Here is a 7,798-nt window from a genome sequence, read left to right as displayed (position 1 = left end):
TGTAGTATTTATATATATAATTAATTTTGGTTAGTTCAGTTTGTTTGGTTTTGGAATTTTGCAGACCAAATTCAATTTAAGTTAATTTTTTTATAAAATCAAACCGATTATTTAAATCGAATAAACTGAACCAAATAGATTAAACTCAATTTGGTTCGGCTCGACTTTTGGTTATGGTTCGATTTTGCATACCTCTACTTCTAAGCCTAATAATGGGTTTACAACATGCTTTCCAACCAACTCCGTAAAAAAAGAAATGTCAAACATTTAAATCCACTAAGTAAAATAAAATAAGCATAACATATATAACAATATAACCAAAAGAATAACTTTCATCTTACCTTTAAAGAATTGAAGTATTCATAGAGCCTTTTAAAAACCTTTTTACCATTTTTCAAAGTTTCTCTACTCACTTCAACACACAAATCAGAACTTGAGTTTAATGCTTTTACCTCATTACAGTATGCTTTTATATTGTTGAACTTATCCTTGTAGCTTTCCTCCATTTCCTCGATGATTATCTTCTTAACATGCTTTGTAACATCCTAAACTTTTAATCAAAGAAACTAATTGCTAATTTGAGCTAAATTAGTTAATTAGTAGATTAATTGTGTAAGGGTGATTTTAAATGGTGGATTGATGTTTTGGTGTGTTAGGCTGATGTGTGAATAGGTTTAGGTGGAAGAATCTTGATTAGGAATGAAGTTCAAGGGTTAAAGTGAGAAGTTTCTCACTATGCCAGGTACCATGATATATGATGCAAATGCCGCACTATATGGCACAAAGTTTGACTTTTAAAAGACATGATCAGCTCATGAAAATCAGAGGAGAAAGGAAGAAAAATGCAAAAGCAGAAGAGAAAGAAGGGTACTATGCTAGGGCATCAATATTTGGAGTATTAGGAGTTACTTCTAACTAATGACTTGTCGGGTAAGTTTATATCACCTTATGCTCTTATTCAATCCTAATTTCTTAGTTTAATTATAAAAAAATTTAATTAGGGAATTTTAAGGGATTATTTTTTGACCCTTTAGTAATAAGAAAAGTCTTAAGGGTTAAACTAAGTCTTATATGTAAGCTCAAATTGACCTAAATTGAGAAATTAAAAAAGATAAAAATGCTTGTTCAATGTGTTAAGGGGTAGTTTAGTCATTTTAATGGCTTAAGGGTTTGTGATTGTGCTTAATGGGCTAAGAAAAATCTAAAAATTATAAGTGAGATAAGAGTGGGTGTGAGATAATGTGACTTAGCCAAATTTAATGTTTTGCTTTGAGTTTAGAAGTTAACTAAGAATACTTGTCTATGTAAATTGAGTATTTAAGAGATTACTCATTGAAGTCTATAAATTACAAGTGATTTGATGTTAACAGTAACCTTTGGTATAAAAAGTTATTGTTAACTAGATAAACTCTTTCACCTATTAACTTGTAAAATGATATACAAGTTACTTGTGCAAATTATTTATATTAATATTTTTAAAATGGATAGAATAGTTTTATTATATTAAGTAATGCATGAGAGAAATAGTGCGTGAGCTATGATGTCAAGCGATGCCTATGATGTATATGAGAAGTATGTGATATTGATGCTTATGATACGTGTGAGAAGTGTGTAACAAGGACACCTAAGTACATGTGTTATGTGTATACATGTATGCATGATAAAGTGATACACTGATCTAAAGTATGGGTTTGCAACCCTGCTTTACATAAGGCTATGAATCCTGGTCTAAAGTGTTGATTACAATCTACTAGTAGGACTCAAGAGTGCATAAGCATTCATATATGATTGGAGATAGGAGTTTACCTTGTAAAGTTGTGTAAACTATGGTTTTGGTATATGTGACGCCTATGCCTTGTGAACCATAACCGATGAGCATGATTGGGCTACTTCTTGTCACTATACGAGTGATTAGTAAAGGGAGTATTTAATGCCTTGCTAATTAATTAAGGGAAATTCAAAGTCCAAAGGTGGTTAAGAGGTATTGGCTATACTTTTTCCATTGATGATGAGCTTAGACTGATCAGAATTGTCCAGTATATATTCTATAGGTTCAGTCGGGAGGTTTAGAGGTTTGATGGATACTAGTAAAACATGCTCATTTACTTTTATTTATGCATTGCATATTCTTATATTCGTATTATTGTGAAAATGATACTACTCTATTTCTTATGTATAATTTTACATGTTAGTTAATTGGTACTGAGACTTATTAAGTTACTGTGACTTTTGTCTCACTCTGTTACTTTATAATTACAAGTGTTGGGAGTTCGAAAAGGTCAAGAAAGGAAGTGCAAGAAGAGTGGCCTAATTTTTAGTAGCTGTATAGTTGCTTTTAAAGTGTAATGGATGTATAATTATATTTAGTGTTTAAGTTACCAATTAAGGTGCAAACATGTACATATGTCATTTTAGTGACTTGCCTATGCTATCTTTTGTGCATCTTTTCCATTTGTGTAAATGTGATGTGTGGCTTAAATTCTATTACAAGCAAGTGTGTAAATGTGTTATCTTGTGAAATATGTCTCATAATATGTGAAAAGTGATATTTTCTTAGTTTATAATGCCTAGAGTATAGGTACTTGTGTAAAGCTGGAGGTATGTTAATAAGCAAGATTTAAGAAATCTAAGTGTTTAACTTATTCTACTAGTATGAATATGTGTTTATGTGATAATGTGTGTACATGTATAAAACATATGATGATTGTGAATTTGACTAAATTGTGAGACCTGACTCCATTTGTGCAAGTCAAGTATGTGTAAGTAGAACAAGTATGATTATATAAGTGATAATATATTGATTAGGCACAGTGTTATGAAAATCCCATATAAGCCCACTATGTAAAAAGTAGCATTAGAAAGTCAAATTGTGTATATGATTAGTGATATGTGATATTAAGTGCTAATCAAGTGTTCTTGATCTTTTTGGATTTGGTTTAAGATCTATAGTAGTTTAATGAGGCAGCGTGTTGAATGTGAACACCTAAGGTGCTTATTTTTAAAAGAAAAGTTATTTTTTACACCCGAATATCTAAATTTAGATTGTATTTTTAGATTGTGTTTGAACTCATCTTATTAGTTAGATTGTTTTACGAGCTTCATATGGATGTTTGAATCACTCCAATAAGACATCGTATGTGAAAATGGCACATGATAAAAGTTCGTATCCGCAAAGCTTTATGATAGCAAAATATGATATATGTATCACGGCGCATGGTGACATGCCATAGCTTATGCCACATAACTGAAACTCGTGGCTCTATACCACATGCCACAGTGCATGATTCCTTTTAAAAAAATAAATGTTTTGATTCTCTTTTTAAAGGTGAGGTGTTAATACCTCCCTAAGTGTTCCTTTGTGTGTTTTTAATTTTAAGTTAGGATCCCGTATTTTCAAAGCAAATGTTGGGTCTTATAATTATTGAATAGAAGGTGCGATGGTATGTATAAGTAAAATCTGTGTTGATTTATGGGACTCTACATGCTTTCACTTGTGCATGCTCACATGCAATTTCAAGTCATTCTCCACATGTATGACATCTTGTATTGTGGCCTCTCTTACACCTTATTTTTGAAATAGGATGTTAGCCACTTTCCTAATGTCCTTGATTTCTTATAAACCCTACCACACATATAGTCTAGACATAAGGTCTTTTCCATCATCTATGTGTTCAATCTATCCTTTGCCACTAATCTATCACATATTTTATATATTAAAATACTTGATTTTTAGTATCAAATTGTGCATATTAGGGTTTTAAATCCCAATTTTGAGTTGTCTTTTCTCTGTTGACTCCATGAACCCTAATAATTCTATTTGATGGTTGTTTTGACACTTTCAAACTCTAATTAAGATCTTGGGCTTTAATTCTCTTGTCTTTCCTTTTTAAATCTCTTTTTAGAATTTATTTAGTTTTGTATCTTTTATTGTTAGATTTTTGAGGAAGCAAATTTAAAACCAAGGAGCAAAAACTAAATCAACTTTATTGGAGAATTCAAGAGCAAGAGTATTTTCAAATTTAATTAAGAGAATTAAATAAATAAATAATTAACAGAAGAGGATTATGGTGTGTGAATGGAAGTCTAATTCAAAAGAAGCATAGGATGACATCATCTTAAGGTAATCAAGAAAGCATTATATACATGAATGCAATTTGGTCCAAGAAGAAGCATTTGATGACATCATCAAGTAAATTAAGAGCATGAACTGCATGAATTAAATATAATCTAAAAGGGAGCATAAGATGAAATCATCATAAGGATTAAGAAGTACAATTTATGCATGACAATTGAAGCTGAATCTGAAGGTGTTCACATGGCAACTGAAGCAAGACTTGGATGAAGTTATGTGGTCCACCTCATTCATAATTTCCATGCTCCTTGAATCAGATCATGATGCACCTCTATTTCCCTTAATTTTTAGATTTATTTGCTCATTTTTAATTCATTTTCCAGCTCACAATTAGCCACATTCAGATCTAGACTACTTTATAATTATCACCTATTCACATTTTTCACACCTTTCTAAACCATTTTATTTCATTTCAGCTTCATAATTCTATATTGGTCCTCTCTCTTTAGCATTTTTTTCTCTCATCTTCTCTCTTTCATCTCTTAATTCATGTGCAGCTTTATTTCCACATTTCTAAATTTCACTTCTTTTCTTTTTCATTTATTTGTTTTGTGAATACTCATCATTGTTCCAGATCAAACCACACGTCCAGATTACTTCATCCATTCTCTTCTACATTTTCATCCATCTCTTGTTTCTTCTTCTCTTCATCTCTATTTCATTCAAAATCTATTCTTGTTCAATACTTCCTTCACGTCCAGCATACAATATCTTCAGATCCAAATTTATCATCATGCATTCATGAAGTTCTCTCAAGCTCAAGGTCTGATTCAAGTGAAGAAGAAGAGCATGAGAGGCTAAACAACTTAAAGCTCTAAGGAGGATGACTTAATATTATGAGATTTTCAAATTTGTAATCTTTATTTACTTTCTTGATTTCATGTTATTTTCTTGATTCTTTGAGAATTTCAAATTCAACACTTAGTTTGGTTATGAATTTTGTAATTCTAATTCATATTAAATGAGAATATGGATATTGGATTTAGATTTTAGTGTTATGTTCATATCTGAAATTTATGATTTAACTTAATATTCTGAGGTTATTTCATGAGTTCTTGCTAATTTTTATTCAAATTCATGTTTAAACTTAAGTTAAATCTACATTGGTTATATGAATTTGGCTTAAGATGTTTTTCTTTCACCAGTTTTGGTTTGAAACTTGTGTAGAATAAGGCTAAACATAGCATTAATTCTAAATTCACTTGACCTAGATTCATTTGTGTCCGTTAAGTTTAATGGTGCACCACACTTAGAGGCTTCTAAGTGTCTTTTCTTAAGTTAATTGGGAAAGTTTGTGTTGATATAATTATGGAATTCAATTATTAATGCTGAGAAATCTAACTTGGGCTCTCTATAGTCATCATTCACTTCATTCCAATTAAAATAGAAAATTACAAACATTTAATTCATGCACTTATACTTAGTTTTGATTACTTAAAACTCTATTAATTTGTAGCATTTGAACCAAGAATTTGTATGCTCTGCTTTCTAGGGAAATGATCTAGAATGCTCACTTCTACATTATAGTTTAAATTTGATAACCTAAGGCAACTAAAGTTCATTAGCCATATATACCTATAATGGGCAACCCTTTTGATAAATGGATGGCTTTTACTTTAAAAGGCTTACTATTTGTCAACCTTAGTTTCACTCCCTGTCCGATTACACATTTATCAATAGCTTCAGTGATCTTTTCTTTGTTTGCAAATGTCTAGCCCCCTATGAAAAACGGACTAGCATTGGGTCCGAACTCATAAACAGGCCTTCTTCCCTCCTCTATAGGCCTGCTATCATCATGTAAGCCCATATCTTCGTCCCACTCCTTGTCTTCAAGTCTACTATCCGACACCCCCTCATCTGACTTGTCACTTTCTTCTCTATCAACATAATTCCTATCCATACTTGCTAAATCATCTTCTTCGAAGGACACTCTATCATTTGCTCCATTGTCATGCACTACCCTCTCAACACCCTCATCCCCTTCAACACCCTTAAACAAATCTCTAACCTCAACCCTCCCTTATTATTCAAGTCATAAGCATCCTCAAACTCACCGAACTCATCCTAGTCAATTGACACATTGTCAACATCAACAATTGTTTCCTCATCTCTATTTTCCTTATAGGTTTCTTCTTCTCATACCTTTTCTTTGCCTTGTGAACCCTCACTAGTTCCATTTTACTTTCTGCTTACCTCTATTTTCCCCACCTCATTCATCACTTACTTTTGCATACTTGTTTTTGACTTATTCTCACTACCAAAAGCTATAATGCACTCACCTCGAAGTTGTGTTTGACTCACACCATAATACCTTCGAGTTCCCAACTCTTCGAACCAAATTGTCCAACTCAAAGTCTTAGTTCATATCCTTTTGGTTCTTTGAGACTCTTTATTCTTTCCATCTCAAACACAACAAAACACGGGATCCAATTAGCTCATCTAGTCATTGCCAGGTGTCATTTTTGTTGGTCAAACTTCAATTTTGATAGCCAATAGACAATGCATTTAATGGGCAGGGTGAAAAAGCCCCCTTTTTAAAGGTTTCAAGGTGGAAGAAGCTCAAAATAAAAGTTTTTAGGATACCCATTGTTTGTAGAAAAATTTCCAGGACCAATATATCCTTAAACTCTTGATTCTTTGAACATTAGGACTCCCCTGAATTGATGCCATGGAGGAAATCCGGATGCTTATTTCAGCAAGTTGATTTAACCATTTTATTCAAGTCTTTTCATTTTATAAAGGGAGGGCTTGTCTTAATTCTTGTGAACATCGATGATAAAAAGGTTTTGATCTATGATTGTCTGACTGTTGCCTTGTTCTGAATGGCATTTTACCTTGCTATCTTGGCAGGTGAAGTCGTTAGATTCTTTATTAAATGGTCTCCAAGTAGGTCATGCATGCGGCTTCTCGAAGTTGATGAGGAATAAAACAATTTTACAGGACACTTCGGTAGAGCTCAGTGGGTGTTAAGACATCGAGGGAGGACTAATGTTTATGAGGGATTGTTTTCTCCTGGACCTGGTTACTGGGACGACAGGCATATAAAGACCAGTATTTGTTACTTCTAATTGACTTCAAGTGAGTTTCCGTGTCGTTTATTTGTCACCTGCCGCCGTGTCATTGGCAATGGCGTGTTGAGACTCTTCTTGGTCAAGGATATCTTGATTCTAGTTAGACTGCCGAAGGCCAAATCTGGATATTACTACAGTGCGGTAGTGTATCAGTCATTTCTAATTTGGCCCATCTGCTTAACGCTCAGGAAACCTCAGTGCATTGGTGGAAGTTTAGATGCTTATCCGCTGCAGGTGGGTTCTCTTATGTCCCATCCCCCATGCCATCCCCAGCATCCGAGCTAGTTTTTTGATGGCATGTGCTTGCAGCATGATTAAAACTTTTCTTTTAAAAAGTAAACTAACAAGCAGATTTTGACTTCAGAATCGCGATGACACCCCTCTGAAGCAGAGATAAATGTGCTACGTGTCTATGGTGGCTCGTCAGCACGTGGGGCTTTCCCATCGCGACTCCTACTTCCCATGGTGAGAAAGCAGGGTTCATGCAATGCGGGGTCTTTTTCTTCTAGAATTCGTCGGCTTCATAAATTACCTTTTATTACAAAGCGTCACGCATGACATCAGCGTGTGAATTGCTCTTGACTCTTGCTCTGTT

The sequence above is a fragment of the Prosopis cineraria genome, unplaced genomic scaffold, assembly GCF_029017545.1.
Source record: "Prosopis cineraria cultivar Desert tree isolate PC_DT_omini unplaced genomic scaffold, ASM2901754v1 PC1, whole genome shotgun sequence".
Classification (NCBI taxonomy): Eukaryota; Viridiplantae; Streptophyta; class Magnoliopsida; order Fabales; family Fabaceae; genus Prosopis; species Prosopis cineraria.
This window is presented reverse-complemented; position numbering follows the sequence as displayed.